General features: G+C 41.0%; 1 long non-coding RNA gene across 5 annotated transcripts in view; it reads right to left on the bottom strand.

Moving 5' to 3' along the window:
- Positions 1 to 16,510, bottom strand: part of LOC143660648 (uncharacterized) — a 45,859-nt gene that overhangs the window by 10,265 nt on the left and 19,084 nt on the right. The window contains exon 4 of one of the 5 annotated variants that reach the window (XR_013164160.1): positions 2,540 to 2,687. The exons of the other annotated variants lie outside the window; for them this stretch is intronic. This is a non-coding gene — a long non-coding RNA (uncharacterized LOC143660648). Of the gene's footprint in view, positions 1 to 2,539; positions 2,688 to 16,510 lie in introns of those variants that run through there. 5 annotated transcript variants of the gene reach the window in all.

Below are 16,510 nucleotides of genomic sequence, written 5' to 3'. Positions count from 1 at the left end.
TCTATATTAAAAATCAGGATCCAACTATATGTACACAAGAGACACTTTAGATTCTAAGATAGAAGTAGGATGAAAGTGAAACAATGCAAAAAAAAAAAAAATACCACACAACCATTTACGAGCTGGAGAGGTTATACTGATAGAGAAAATATTTTACATAAAAACTTTACAAGAGATAAAGGGTCATTCTTGATAAAAGGATCAGTTTACCAGGAAGCTTTAATAATTGTAAATATATGCATCTCAAAAAAGAACCAATAAATAATTACAGAATACTGTCAGTATCTTGCTATAAGAATTCTGAAGTAAAAACTGACAGAATTGAAACAGTCAATTCAGTAATAATAGTTGGAAATATTACTGCACTTGAAATAATGAATAGAGCACAAGGCCAAAAGTCTACAAGGAAATGAAGATGTGAGAGGCATCCAAAGAACTTTCCAACCAATAGCAAAAGAATATACCTTCTCACATTCACATGCAATATTCACCAAGATAGACCATATATTAGGCCTTTAAAAAGTCTAAATAAAATTTAAAAGTATTTTCTCTGCCCATGCTGGGATGAAATTAGAAATGAATTATTCTAATTAGAATTACAAATAACCAGTGAATGAGCCAGAGGAAATCAAAAGTACAATTAGAAAATCCTGTGAGATAAAAAGGCTGCATAACAAAATTTTTAGATTGCAACAAAAACATTTTTAGAGGACATCATAGTAGATACCTATATAAAAACGTATAAAGAAATAAGATTGCGAATCAGTAATCTTCCACTTTAAGACACTGGAAAAAGAAAACTGAGAAGAAAAAAGGGAATAATAAAGACTATTAACAAATGGTAGAGAATGTAAAAACAATATAGAAAAATAAAACCAAAAATTGGTTCTTTGAAAAGATTGGCAAACATGTATGAGGGGGAGGGGAATTCAAATTACTAAAATCAGAAATGAAAGAGTGCATCACCACTGTCTTTAGAGAATAAAAAGGATTACAAGGCAATACTTGAACAGATGTATGGCAACAAATTACATAGCCTAGAAGAAATGGCCAAATTTCTAGAAATAAAAGCTGCTAAACTGACTCAAATAGAAAATCTGAATAGAGGTATAGTAAGTAAAGAGATTAAATTAGTAATTTTAAACCTTACCACAAAATAAAGCCCAAATCCAGATGACTTCACTGGTGAATTCTACCAAATATTTAAAGAAGAATTAACAAACCTTCACAAACTATATAGAAGAGAAGGAAATACTTTCTAACTTGTTTCATGATGTCAGTATTACCCCAATAGCAAAACTAGACCACAACATCACAGGAAAAGAAAATTAGAGACCAGTATCACTGCAAAGATCCTCAACAAAATACTAGGAAATCAAATCTAGCAGCTATTAAAAAAAAAACAATTATGTACTGTGACGAAGTGGGATTTATCCAAGAAAAGTAATGTTACCTTAGCATACAAAAATCCCTGTAATACACATTTCTGGAATAAAGAACAAAAGTACTTGATCATCTCAGTATTTGACATCTTAACACCCTTTCATGACGAAAATACAGTAACAACAAACTTGGCAAAGTAGGAATAGAACAGATTAATCAATCTGACAAAGTCTGCTAAAATCATACTGAACTTTTTCCCACTAAAATCAGGAAAAAGACAAGGATGTCCACACTACCACTTCTATTCAGCATTGTACTGGAAGGTCTAACCACTAAGCAATTAGGCAGGAAAAAGGAAAAGTATCTGTATTTAGATGACATAATCTTATATGTAGAAAATTCTCAAGAATCTACTTTAGAAAAAGCTATTAAAACTGATAAACTCAGCAAGGTTGCAGATACAAAAGTCAGTTATACTTCTATACTGGTCAGTATACAAAAGTCAGTTATACTTCTATACACTAGCATATGAATGGGCCAAAAATGAAATTAATTCATCAAAAAGAATAAAATACTTAGAAGTAAATTTAAGAAAATAATTCAAATCTCAAACAGAACACTATAAAACATTGTTGAAAGAAATTAAGAAGGCCTGAGTAAATGGAAAGGCATCCAATGTTTGTGGATTGAAAACAACTAGAGCTAACAAATTCAGCAAAATTCTGGAGCAAAAAATCAACACACAAAAATCAATTATGTTAAAAGAAGAACCAAAAAGAAAATTAAGAAAACAGTTCCATTTGTGATAGCATCTAAGAATAGGATAGCATCCTAGAATAAATTTAACCAAGGAGACAAAAGATTTGTACTCTTAAAACTGCAAAACTGCTGAAAGAAATTAATGGAGACCTAGATAAATGGCAAGACATTCCATGATCATGGTTTGGAAGGCAATTTGAGGAAGATGGCGGTACTAGCCAAAGTGATCTACAGATTAAGCACAATCCCTATCAAAGTTCTAATGGGCTTTTTGCAGAAATGGAAAGCCTATCCTCAAATTCATATGGAATTGAAAGGGACCCCAAATAGCCAAGATAATACTGAAAAAAACAACGTTGGAGGAATCAAACTTCTGTATTTCAAAACTTAATACAAAGCTATAATAATTAAAATTGTGTGGAACTGGCATAAGGGTAAACATCTAGACCAGGGAAATAGAATTGAGAGTCCAGACAATTTTTTTGCTGAGACCGTTAGTGGGGAAAGAACAATCTTCAACAAATGTTGCTGGGACAGATGAACACCTGCAAACAAGAGAATGAAGTAAAAAATCAAAGTGGATCAACAACCTAAACATAAGATTATTAAACATAAACTATTCAGGCTATAGTAGAAAACAGAAAATAAATGTCGGTGAGGTTGTGGGAAATAAGAATCTTGTATGTTACTTGTGGGAATATAAAATGGTACAGCCACTCTGGAAAACAATTTGGCAATTCCTTAAAAATGCATACATAGAGATACCATAAGACTTAGCAATTTTACTCCAATATATATCCAAGACAATTGAAAACATGTCCACACAAAAATGAGACCAATACTCCAGGCTAGCAGGAAGTCCCTTATGACGGGATTGTGTGTGATGGTACATCTTAGCTTTTTGTTCTCCCCAGAAAACAGATAATTTTACCACCTCTCGTGTTGCTCACAATGAAGACTTTCAGTCCTCTACACTGCCTCCCCCACAGACTGCTTCCTACCCATAAGGCTTCTCAGTCTTTAAGCCCTGTCCCCTTTCTATCTTGGTTTAGATTTATTGGAAGAACTGCCCTACACCTGAAACTTTTAACACAAAGAAAATACCCCTGCTTGATTTTAGTTAATAATGACTTGGCACTGCTTTTTTATACATTATCAGTTCAAGGGATAATTGCCTGATGAAAATATTCCTTTAATCCTCAAATACATAAATACAGAAAACTCTATTTTTCCTGAAAATGACCTTTTTTTTGTTAATTCTTGGATTACAATTTTCAATTACTTTAGGATTCAATGAGTAGACTATAGCAAAATCGTACTGAAATAATCCAGTATTTACTTGTTTAACTCTGAGAGCTTAGGCTGTAGGCAACTCCAGGCACCGTTCCGAACACTGATTACCTCTGTATGTCCTTGAACATTTTGCAGTGTTATTCCTTGAACTTTCTGCTCATTTTGGATTGTGCAGATGTAGGCTTTCCTCAGATTTAAGATTATTGTGATAAAATGGATGTCCTACAACCATGTAGAAAAAAAATTTTTAACTTAAGTATATATTTTGAATAAAATGAGAGTTGGTTACCTTATGTTGAGTCACCTTGGCTATGAACACCTTCAGTGTGGGGACTACATTTTTCTCTTATTTTTGATATCCATCTTACTGTGTAGCTCAGTATTTAGAACAAATGAACTTAATATATATTAAATGAAAATTATTATAAAAACAAATTGAAAAAAAAAAAAACCTGTGCCAATGGTGAATATAATCTTAACTGTGTGTAAAGCTGGGTATTCACTTTCAGGAGTACCTATATATATGTAGACATCTTTGTATTTTACAAAATTCTTTAACACAAGTTTTGAAAAGCTTGTAATTAGGGCAAAAATTACTATCCCCATTTTGAAACTGAGGAAACAGAAGTGCCAAGAAGTGAAATCACTGACCTGGAATTGCACACTAAAGTATCTGTTTCTGGCCCCACTTTGCTCATCTACAAACAGGTGGGAGCAGTGGTATTTTATATAAACATCTTTTCTTTAAAAATGTTAGGATTTAATTATTACACTGCAGTTTTCAAAGCTGCCTGTGCTGAACAAATGGTATTCAATACCACAGCAACTTTTGCTGGAGTCTTCAAGCATTGTTCTAGATAAAGGTTCACTAATTAGACTAATAAAGGGAAAGGTGAGTTTACTTTTTCAGGCTCACATTTTGGCCTGAATAATTTTTGTTGTAAGGGGCTGTCCTCCCCCACTTCCTCTCAAAACCAGATCAATAAATAGTATGGTTAAATAAAATGATTCAATGTGCTGGGAGTGCAGACAGCTGGCCAAGAAAGAGACCAGACAAGGCAGTGCTTTCCCCCACCCGACCTCTTACCCCATTTTACAGTAAGTTTCCTGTATATATTACATTCGTAAAAACAGCCCATTGTCTTTGGGCTCTGTTTGACACAATTGTGGAGGTAATGTGCATTGTCCTTTAAAATATCAATTTCCAAATATAATTCTTAAGAGTATTAACTAATTCTCTGGAAACACAATGAAAGGAGTTGTTTTTCAACTCAAGTGAAGCTACAGGGCAATTCTAATAATTGGCCTCACCTTAACTTGTTCAAATCTTAACCACTGAGACAAAAGAATACCCCAGCCACTGGTCACTTCACGGAGCCTAGTTGGCACACTGGGAAAGCCTGGCTGCCCAGGGTTCTGGAACTGGTTCTTGGGAAACTTGCTTTCTTATATTCCTAACTGCCCAAGCCAGTTCTGCCAGGTGGCCAAGTTTTGAATGTCTTTATATGACTGTTGACATAGGAAAATTCACTGGTTTTTATTGCTTTTGAACTATTTTGTTCAGTTGCTAGATGAGAGGTACCTCCTTCTCTGAGTGTATGTAACTGCTCTGCCTTATTGAGTGAAAACTTGGAATCCTCCTAGGCAAGACATAGTTTTGCATGTTTGTCTAGGACTGTGCTCAAAGAGACTGGAGCATAGTAGCTAGGGATGAGGGCCTGAGCCAGTGCAGTGCCATCTGAATGGAGCAGAGCCAGGACAAGGTGTGAGAGATGTTCAGAAATAGAATAGGGTGCAGTGGTTGATTGGTTGTGATGTTCAAGTGTGGGGGAGAGGGGGCAGAGCCAAGGTTGAAAATATCTAACCTGAATGACTCCCTTTAATCAAACTAGGGTATCTGAGGAAATAAGTTGGTAGTGGGATGGGAAGAGAAGATGTAATAGGATGGGCGATAGATAAAGGGAAAAATGAAAACAAAAAAATAGTAAGTTTAAAATTCCCTCTTTACAGATGAGTTCGCATTCACAGAACTGGGGTTAGGACTTTTTCCATCTTTGTGGGAAGCATAATTTAATCTGTAACACCTTTGTACCAATGTTGCACTTGAAAATATTTATTAGTCAGGCAAATAGGAAGGAGAAAAATTTTTGGACTTCCTTTTTCTTCCTACATACTTCAAAACCCCTATTTCATCAAAGGCTTCTGTGTCCTCAGAGCCACAAGAAATAAAATTCTAAATGCTCTGGACGAACAACCTTGGCAGGGCTCTTTTTTTCTTTCTCTACCTCTCCCACAGAACTAGAAGAAGTAAATCTCTAAATGAGATTTCAGAGTAGAAAAAAAAAAATGCCTAACCAAAACAGCAAGTTTTATAAGTTTATAAAATGTAAAGCACACATTACACATCATGAAATTGCCTCTTGAGCAGTCTTAACCTTTTTAATTGTACAGTGAAGTGCATTACTGAATAGAGCATTCCCACCAAGCAGAGCTCTGAGTCTGGGAAAGAACATTCTCTAGTATTTCCAGTTTTAAAGTTGTAAAGTGTCATATCCCAAGTAAAGTGTTTAATTGAGAAAGCATCCCATGGAATGAGGGGTGTGACTTTGTGCTGTGGGGAGGGAATGATGAGTAAGCGGGACCATGTGGCACCCTGCTCGCTCTTCGACAGTCCGCGTCCCTCGAGGTGGCCTCCCTTTCAGAGGTCACCACTGCCAAGGTCTTTCATCTCTACTTTCTGCTGCTTCTCCAGTCTCCTCCTCCATCTCCCACCTCATCAAGCTATTCCATCCCCTCACAGGAAATTAGCTGATACTTTTCTAGTCTTTCTACCATGTTCTAAATTTCTAAATGCATATTCTTCCTTATGCACTTTTTTCTTACAATTCATATGAATTCTAAACTTACATATTTTTAAAACCAACTGACCTAATTTTCACTAGTCATTAGCAAATTTGTGAAGAAGCCCATTTTATTATTTAAAATTGTCTGTGTCTGAAATTTCACAGGAGGAATAAACACAAAATTAAAATTTTAAAGGATAAATCTTTATAAACACAAAAATAAAAATAGAAGAGGACGAATCTCCTAAGTAAAGGAAAAAAAAATCCTGGACAAGAAAACTAGAGACACTAGGGCAAGCCCCCACCTCTAGGGCAAAGCCACACCTAGAAAGAGCTGAAACAAGATTTTGGCAGATGAAGGTGGAGAGCAAGCAGAAACTCTGCAGCATGTTTTAATTTCCAACTGCTCCTGTAAAAGTTATTATAAACTTAGTGCCTTAAAACAACACAAATTTGTTTCCTTACAGTTGTGGAGGTGAGAAATGTGACCCAAATCTCTAAATCAGACATGAGGCTAAAATCAGGGTGTCGGCAGGACTGAGTTCCATTTTGGAGGCTTTAGGGGAGAATGTCTTTACTTGCCTTTTCCAGCTGCTAGAGGCTGCCACGGGCCTTGGCCTGTGGCCTTGTCCACCTCCAAAGCCAGCAAGGACTGCTGAAGTCCATATCACATCATTCTGACACTAACTCTTCTGCCTCCCTCTTCCATATGTAAGAATGCTTGTGCTTGTATAAGACCCACCAAAATAATCCACGATAATCTCCCTATTTCACCTGATTAGCAACCTTAAATCCATCTGCCACTTTAATTCCCTTTTGCTATGTAACAGAGCACTCAGAGGTTCCAGGGAGCAGGACAGAGATGTCTTTGGGGTCCATTATTGTGCTCACACCTGGGGAGCTTCAAAAAGTACCAACACCTGGGCCCACCCCACAGATTCCAATAAGCTTGGCCTGGAGTGTGGCCTCAGCCTCCAGCTGTTTTTAAAGCTCCCTGTGTAACCCTAACAGGCAGCCAAGATGAGGAACACGCTTGCAGAAATATGATTATATACCACCTGCCACTTACCTCCACGCTTTCATAATTTACATACCATTTAGCCTTCCCAAACTACCTACTTTTAGTAACAACTACCGTTTATATATATCACGCCTTCTGGTAAACTCATTGTATTAATATTTTGCAAATATTTTACCTCCAGTAACCCCCACAACCACCCTATTCCCATTTTACACAAGAGGAGGTAGATTCAGCAATGCGCCCCAGGTCCCTAGACAGGAGCAGTGGGGCGAGGCTGGGATCCCAGGTCTGTCGGGCTTGGACCTTCTATGTAATCTGCTCGGATGCCAGAGCTCTAAGACCATTTAGAGTTTAGATGCAGCTGCAAAAACCTGTTCGTTAGGTATCTGACATCTAAATTCCTCGAAGAATTTATAAACTGATGAGAGCTAGAAGCTGTAGACATAGCTTGAGGCCTCTGATACAGGGAGTTCATCTTTAGAGAAACAGTTAATAAATTCATAACCAAGTCTGTGAATATGGCAGATTCTGTAAAGTACCAACAGATTACATTTAATGACTTAAAAATGAACTCTGAGGTTAACTAACTTTGTACATGTGAGATAAAACACAACATAAACTTTTTTTCTACTCTGATTAAAATAGAAGCTCTGGTTGTTGTTAGGGATGCATGTCACAAAGCCAGCCCAGCTGCAGCTCAGTTTCCCTGTAAAGCGCCATTCAACAGCTTTTCACAATTTTCATCGGAGGCATTTAAAGAATCCTCTGGAGCCTGCTGGGAAACCTTACCCCATCCTGAGTGACCAAGCGTGGCCTGTGCAAACACCGCCGCAGCCACACTCAACCGCCGCCCGGGCTCCACCTCGGGTGCCCCACGTAGGGGGTGAGGGCTGTGGGCCCGGTGCCTTGGGGGCACTCGGCCGCCCACTCGGACCCCCACTGGCAGCATGGCAGGGGTGGGGGGGACCACAGTCTGTCATGGACGCCACCCAGATCTGGCCCGCAGCTAGCACAACATGGGCAAGTCTGTCATAAACTGAGACAATGAGCTAATCAATATTTTTAAGGAAAGAATGTAGATGTAAAAAAAAACATTTTCTGAACGAAACAAAGGAATGAAGGACTTCTGCTTCCAGGGAGATGGACTAGACTTTACGTTTTCCTCTTCCTGCAAAGTGCAAACTAGAAGCCCTGGGCATTATATAGAAAACCAGCATAAGACCGGGAGGTGGAGAGAAGAGAGGAGCTGGCGGAGGACTCACGGCCCACAGTGCTGAGCTCCCTGGGTTTGCAGGTTGTATTGTCCAGTTTATCCCGGACCTGAAGCTGGAGAAGCCTGCCACCTGCAGCAGCGACGGGAGCAGTCAAAAGCAAAGAGCAAAACCTCGTCAAAAGCTCCTGCTCAGGAAAGGGACAGTCCAGCAAGACAGAAAATTTGTAAATCATAACTGCTCTACTCCAGTCAAATAAATGCACAGAGAAAAGCTGCGGCCACCCCACCCATCCCCAGGGCAAGAGGGGGGTGGTTCCAGACTCCCACCGCATCCCTCCCCTGCCGAGAAGCAGGGTCCCTGCTCACCCGCTAGGATGCTGGCTGAAGGGGAGTGGGACTTTCACCGCCCAGGGCTTTCATCCCACTTGGGGAATCTGGATTCCACCTCACTAGGAAAGGCGGCCCTCTCCCCTTCACACTGGATAATGTCCCAAGAGGCCAAGTGGAGAGCCAGGGCTTCCACTGCCACCCAGAAGTGCAGGGGCTGCCCCACCCCCAAGTCAGGGAGGCCACGTAGGAGACAGACAGTATCAGCCCCGCCCTACCCCCCACCCCCATCCCATCTCCACCACACCCCACCACCACCACCCCCATCCCCCTACTGGAGTGGCATACAAAAAAGCCAGCTAGAACAGAAGGTTAAACTAAATAAGATCCAGAGTCTCATATAATACCCCAAATGTCCAGGTTTCAGTTGAAAATCACTCCTCATACCAAGAACCAGGAAGATCTCAAACTGAATGGAAAAGACAATAGATTCCAGCATCTAGATGACAGAGATGTTAGAATTATCTGATGCTGATTTTTAAAATATTTCAATGCAAAATTACAAACACATTTGAAACAGTTGAAAAAAATTGTCTCAGCAAAGAAACAGAAAAATCTCAGGAAAAAAAAATAGAAAATACAAAGAAGGACCAAGTGGAAATTTTAGAACTGAACAATATAATAAATGAAACTTGTAAAGGATGGTAGACAGGCTCAGCTCTCACATGGAGGGGACAGAGGAAAGAATGAAGGGGGCTTTGGGTGGGTTACTGAAGTCTCAGCACCATGCTCCCGCCCACTGAACCGCCATTAACTTAACTGAGACGTCTAAGGCCACTCTATCTTCTGCTGGCAGATATTTTGCTCTATAGACTTGGCTACTATGTTCTATTTAATGCCCATTTCAACAACCTCACAGGCTCAGGTCACGTTCACCTTGGAAGGGACATAATGTACCTTTACTTGGCCGTCCATGGGCACCCAAACAGCCTCCACGGGCAGGGCCTTACCTGGATCTGCGTTTCCTGTTATGTCACTACATAGATAACATCCTCTTGCAAGGAAATTCTTGGACAGTCTCACCCAGATCACACACTCACCTCTGCACTTCCTGAGAGGGGCCCACCTACTACTCCACACAAGACTCAGGGCCCTGCCACTTAAATCCACAGGCATCTGCTGGGGACCACCCCACTCGTGATTTGGTTAAAAAGCAACCCCTCATTTTATCAGCCCCATCCACCTTCGAGCAAGTCCAATACTTATTAGTTGTCTTTGGTTTCTGGAGACAACAGATTCCCCAATTTACAAATATTAAAGCCTGTTTATGTGGTCACGCAGAACTCAGCCCACATGGTGCCTTTTACAACCAAAGATCCCAGAGTCAATCTAGAGGCCACCTAACTGCTCTTCCTTTAGTACCTCCTCCGCTGGAAGCTCTGGTGACCACTGCCTGTGCATCCTGGAGCCTCAAGACAACCCCTGAGGCCCACAAACTGCCCATGGGCTTCTAGGACAGAAAAAAACCTCTAAACTTCCTGTGGGAGCCATTGAAGTGACACTTTTTGGCCACACACTAGGCCTCCTGGAAATGGAAGCTCTCAGAGGACCTCACCCTGCAGCCCTATTGCTGTAGAATGCTTGACATGGGCACCGAGGCCTCCCTGAAATGGTACCTGTGGCATAGCCCACGTATGGGAGAATGGCCTTCCCTGTCCCCAGTCCCTTGCCAGGTCCCATGGTGCTGGAGGGGACCTCTCCCCCAGGCACTTTGGCTCCCTGGGAAACCTTTAAGAGCAACTAAAGGACTTGATCTACTCCCCAGAGAGCAGTGCCACCACACACGCGCTAGGGACCCTGGGCGGTGGCTACTGTCCCTTAACCAGGGCATCCCTAATGAATGATGGGACATCAGAGGCAGCACAGCTGGTTGAATGCTGAGTGGTCATCTCGGCCTTGAGGATGCCCTGGGCAGCAGTTGGCCCTAATTATATACCGTCACTCACTCCTGGGCCATTGTCAAAGCCTGGCTGTTTGGTACAGTCAAGGGCAACAATTTCCCATTCAGGGTCACCCCATTTGGGGTAAAGAACTGGGAATTCCTTGCCTCTCAGATACCAAAAATACAAACGTCAGGGCTCCTGCCTCTAAACAAACAGCACCAATCTGGCTATATACTCAGCAATTTCCCTCATTCTACTGAACAGAGAATGGGTGTCACTAGTGAGACCTTAGGAGCCCACCACGTTATCTAACCAAAAAAAATTAATTGATGACAATCAGGAAGCATTCAAAATAATATCCAAATAGATGCTTCGTCCTCCTGTGACCCTTAAAGCTCTCGATGAGAGTTATGCTCTCTGGCAGCCACGGTCGCCGAAAACTGCCTCGTCTTAGCTGATCTCTGGGCCAGGCAAAGCAGCGAGTGCTCCCCTAGAAACACTTTTTGCTGCACATGGGCAAACATGCCCAAAGTTGCTCCAAGAGCCAAGAGAATGAGGCAACATGCTACACTGATGATGATATCTCCGATGTTGGAGCAAATGACCTGAACAAGCCCCTCCATCTTTTCCTGGCTTTGCCAACTGTCGGATGTGGTCAGGCAGATGTGCTCTTCCAAGGCCACTTCACTCTCATTATAGGTTGCTGCTACCTAAGCATGTGGCTCTTAAAATTTATATTTAAACAAATTAAGCATCAATTAAATGAAACATGGTACATTTCAGTTATCAAACATCAGGAGTGAATTGTAGTAAGAGTCTGATCCATTTTGATGTTCAACTGCTGAACAGCTTTCAAATACCACCTCCCCCTTCCTTTTCTGCCCCACATTTGGACAAGATGATTTTGAAAATGCCCACATGTGCTCCCCTCCCTTGGAGCCAGCAGGATATTCAAACCTCAGTCCCCCCAGCTTTTCCCCCAGGGTTTTCCTGAGGCCACAAGTCAGCCACTAAGGCTCAGGTCACTCCCTCTGCTGCCCTCAAGCCAGTGCAGATCTGCTTGTGCCCACGCTGCCCACAGCCTCCTTGTGTGAGTAATAAACTTCCTCTCAAGTTCTCTTGGTGTGAGACTGTCATTAGCCACATTCCACCGGGACCTTCCACCCCACCCCTGCAGGGTGAATCACAAATTAACTTACAAAATAACCCCACATCTATCAGAATGGCTACATTAAAAGATAATGACAGCACCCAGTGCTGGCCAGGATGCAGAGAAACTGGCTCTTTCATACCTTGCTGGTGGGAATGTAAATGGTATAACCATTTGAGAAAACAGTTTGGCAGTTTCTTAAAAAAACTAGGCCCATACCTGCCATACACCCCAACAATTGTACTCTTATGTTCATGGAAAAAAATATTTATAGCAGCTTTATTAGTAATAGCCCCACACAACCCAGATGTCCTTCAATGGGTGAATGGCTAAATAAAATGGTCCCTCATTACCATGGACTTCTCTGCAATAAAAAAAAACAATTACCAATACACCCAACAACCTGGATGAACCTTCAAGGAATTATACTGAGTGGGGAAAAAAAGCCAATCCCAAAAGTTTATGTAGTGTATAAATCCACGTATATATAGCATTCTTGAAATAACAAAGTTATAGAAATGGAGAAGAGATCAGTGGTCATCAGGGGTTAAGAAGGGAGGGGTCAGGAGGGCAGAGGGTGAGGCTGGAAAAGGACAACGTGAGGGATCCTCATGGGGGGTGAGACTTCCTGTTTCTCCACCCTATCAGTGTCGATATCCTGGTTCTGATATAGTACTTGTGCTGGTTTGAAGCTATTGTGTACCCCAGAAAAGCCATGTCCCTTTAATCTCATTCAGTATTGCTGGGTGGAATCTTTTTTGTTTCCATGGAGATATGACCCACCAATTGTGGGTGGTAACTTTTGATTAGATGGTTTTCATGGAGATCTGTCTCCACCCATTCAATGTGGGGTTGCTTACTGGAGCACTTTAAGAGGGCACCATTTTTGAAAAAGCTTTAGAGCCACCAGAACCGACAAAGCCAACAGAACGGACAGAGCCCCAGAGAGAGAAAGCTAGCAGACGTCGCCTTGTGCCTTTCCAGCTGAGAGAGAAATCCCTAACATCGTTGGTACTCTTGAACCAGGTATCTTTCTCTAGATGCCTTAATTTGGACATTTTCACAGCCTTAGAACTGTAAACTTGCAACTTAATAAAGTCCCCATTTTAAAAGCCGTTTGAACTCTGGTATATTGCATCCCGGCAACTTCTAAACTAAAAGAGTACTACAGTGTTCAGATGTTACCATTGGGAGGACACTGGGCAAAGCTTTGTTTTATTTCTTACAAATGCATGTGAATTTATAATTATCTGAAAATAAAAAGTTTAACTAAAAAAAAAGAGCCAAGGAATGATTGATTCTGGATACGTGGAGAATTCCACATAAGGAGATTAAACTATTACCAGTGTTTCAGCTTCCATGTTGGATGGTAGGTTCACAAATGCTTATTATTTAGAAACAAACAGATGAGTGGGGCCAAATATGGATTCATACAGAACACATTCCATGAACCAGATTATGATTAATTAGGTATGCACTGCCCACCCCAGCATGGCACCTGGCCCGAGTGCTTGCAAATTAGGTAGTAAATGTGGATCACGTGAATGAAAAGAGTACTATGTGGTGCTTAATTCTCGCTCAGTCTGAATGGGAAGTCAGTGATAAGTGTCTGCATATAGACCAGTCTTATCCTAAGCAAGTCCATTGTTAGAAATAACAACTTGAGCTTGCCTGCCTGTTCCCAAGGACCAAGCTGGCAATGACCTTGTACAACAAACCCAGAGAGAGTCCAGAAACCGCAGACCAGTCAGAACATTCTTCCCCTCCTACTTACAGATAGACCTGAAATGTACCCAGTCTCCTTGGGATCCTTCCCTGAAAAGCCTATGTAAGATTGGCCATCTCTGCTCCCATTTCGAGAATTATTTAGAAATGATTAAAACTGTTTGGAACTTTAACTCTTAGTCAAATTTAAGCAGAATAAATTTGTTTCATAGACAAACTATTAAACTGCCATTCTTTCCCTTTAGGCTTTCAAAACCTAAATGTCTTTTTATAGTTTACTCAAATATAAATGGTGCAGTTTGCTGCAAATTAAATTTCTTTTCCATAACTCTAGGTCCTATTTCAAAGTCTTTTTATACTTCAGCAGCTTTTGGGAGGCCTTAAAGGAATCAGGAATCACCTGACAATGTGCAACAAGTCAGGTTCCCAATTCTGGCTGCCCTTGGGAATCACCTAGGGAAATTTAAAGAAAGATTTAGATGTCTGAGTCCATCCCAAGCTAAAGAATCAGAATGGGGAGTGGGGAGGCTTTGGGCTACTTTAAAAGGTAGATGAGTCTGAAGTGCATGTTCAGAAACCCCTGCTATTGCTGATCAAAACTCTCCAATTTCCTGGATGAAGAAGCTGAAGAGACATGACCTTTGATGTAGATCAGTGGCTCTCACCATGTGCTCCCAGGCCAGCATCTCTGGCATCACCTGGGGGCTTGTTAGAGAGGCAAAACCTCGAGACCCACCCTAGACCTACTGGATCAGGAACTCTGGGGGTGAGACCCAGCCATCTATGTCTTGACAAGCCTCGAGGTGATTCCATTACATGCTCACTGTAGATGACCCGGGTTCCACTACTGGCCCTGCCCCTTGCTGGCTTGGTAACTTGGGTAAATTATTTCATTATTGAGCATCACCATTTTCTCATATGTAAAATGTTAACAGTCATAACAGTTGCCCTACACATGCCATAGGGATGTTAACAATAACATGTGAAAGTGACCCCATGGGCAGGTTTCCACATTTGCCATGGTTTAGATAGACTGCATGAAGCATAGCATCAAACACCATTTTATTGGTTCCTGGATATGTCTCACACTTCTATCCCTGTGACAATAACAACATCTTAGGGTTACCTCATCAGTATGTTAGGGGCTGGCTGATGGACTGTATGGAGTTTCATGGTCTCTACATGAAGGGTCCAATATTGGCTCCAAAAAGAGCCAGCAAATAAGCCCCCTAGCTCAAAAGAAAATAGGAAAATGTCAGTGTTTCAGTTTGCTAAAGCTGCCAGAATGCAATATACCAGAAATGGATTGGCTTTTATAAAGGGGATTTTTAGGTCATAAATTTACGGTTCTAAGGCCATGAAAATGTCCAAATTTAAGGCATAAACAAGATGATACCTGGACTCTGAAGAAAGGCCACCAGCATGTGGAACACCTCAGTTAGCTGGGCAGGCACGTGGCTGGCACTCTGCTCTGGCTTCTTCAGGCAGACTCTGGATTTCATCTCGTCACTTCTCTCAGCTTTCTCCTGGTTTTAAGGCCCTTCAGTTTTTATGGGTCCTTGCTTATCGTCTCCCGGGATATTTCTGTCAGAGCTTTTTCCAAACTGTCTCTATCTTAAAGGACTCCAGGAAATGGATAAAGACCCAACTTGGATGGGGGGCAGGGAGGGGAGTCACATTCATGGAAACAACCTAATCAAAAGTTCCCATCCAACAGTGGGTCTGCCCCCACAAGGCTGGATTAGAAGAATATGGGTTTTCTGAGGTGCATAACAATTTCAGACCAGCACAGTCAGTAAATACCCATTTGCCAGGCAGCAAGCTTCTTGAGGGCAGAGGCTATGTCTTACTCAATGTTTTATTCCTGGGATATAATCCAGTGCTTGGCATATGGTAGGTGTTAAAGAACAATCATCAAATGGATGGCTGGATGGATGAGTGGATGGATACTTTGCAAGAGATAGGTTATTATTTGCTTGCTGGAACTGCTGCCTCCAAAGCCAATCTAACCATGTTTGTTATTTAAATTCTCTTTCCACTTAAAAAAATTTATTTTGGAATAGTTTTAGATTTACAGAAAAGTTGCAAAGATATTACAGCGGATCTCCATATATTCTTTACCCAGCTTCCTCTGATGTTATAATTTTATTGAGATATATTTACACACTATACAATCCAGCCAAAATATACAATGATTCACAGTACCATCGCATAATTATGCCTTCTTTAACTTGTTTTATTTTGATTGTCACATGGGGTTAATATTTTAATTCACACTTCTTGGAGAAAGGGAACTATATGAATATAAATTTAAAATAAACACAAAGTATCCACATCAGATTCCTAATTGAAATACCCAATCATTCTTTTCTAAGTAAATGGCTAGCCTTCATCCATAGCCTTTTTCCCTAAGCTTTCAGGCAAAGGCAAAGGTAGCTGAGGTTTCTGAAATGTAAGCTTTTTGACAATTGAAAATTATTTCTCTCTGAAACTTTGCTTGATTTAATAGGAAAGCCAATAAAAAATGTGCAGTTCCTACATCTAAATTTATATAAGCATTCACACATTTGTAAACTGGCATTAATCATTCCTTTTAATACCCAACGGAATTTTCACAATTCAGGGATGTGCCAAGCTGAAGATAAAAAGTAGAAATGCAAAGTTGAGGGCTATAAAAACAAACAAACAAATGTGTAAATGGTAGAACCACTCAATAATCTGGGGTTTGGCTATTAAGAACGGGTCAACTCTCTCTGTGCCTTGGAGGCAGCAGGAGGCTTCCCTTCTGCCAGAGTGGCTGACATGTTTCTCATCTTCCTGCAAGAACTCACAGCCAGGGCTTGAACTGTCTTT

The sequence above is a fragment of the Tamandua tetradactyla genome, chromosome 17 (genome assembly GCF_023851605.1).
Source record: "Tamandua tetradactyla isolate mTamTet1 chromosome 17, mTamTet1.pri, whole genome shotgun sequence".
Classification (NCBI taxonomy): Eukaryota; Metazoa; Chordata; class Mammalia; order Pilosa; family Myrmecophagidae; genus Tamandua; species Tamandua tetradactyla.
This window is presented reverse-complemented; position numbering and strand designations above follow the sequence as displayed.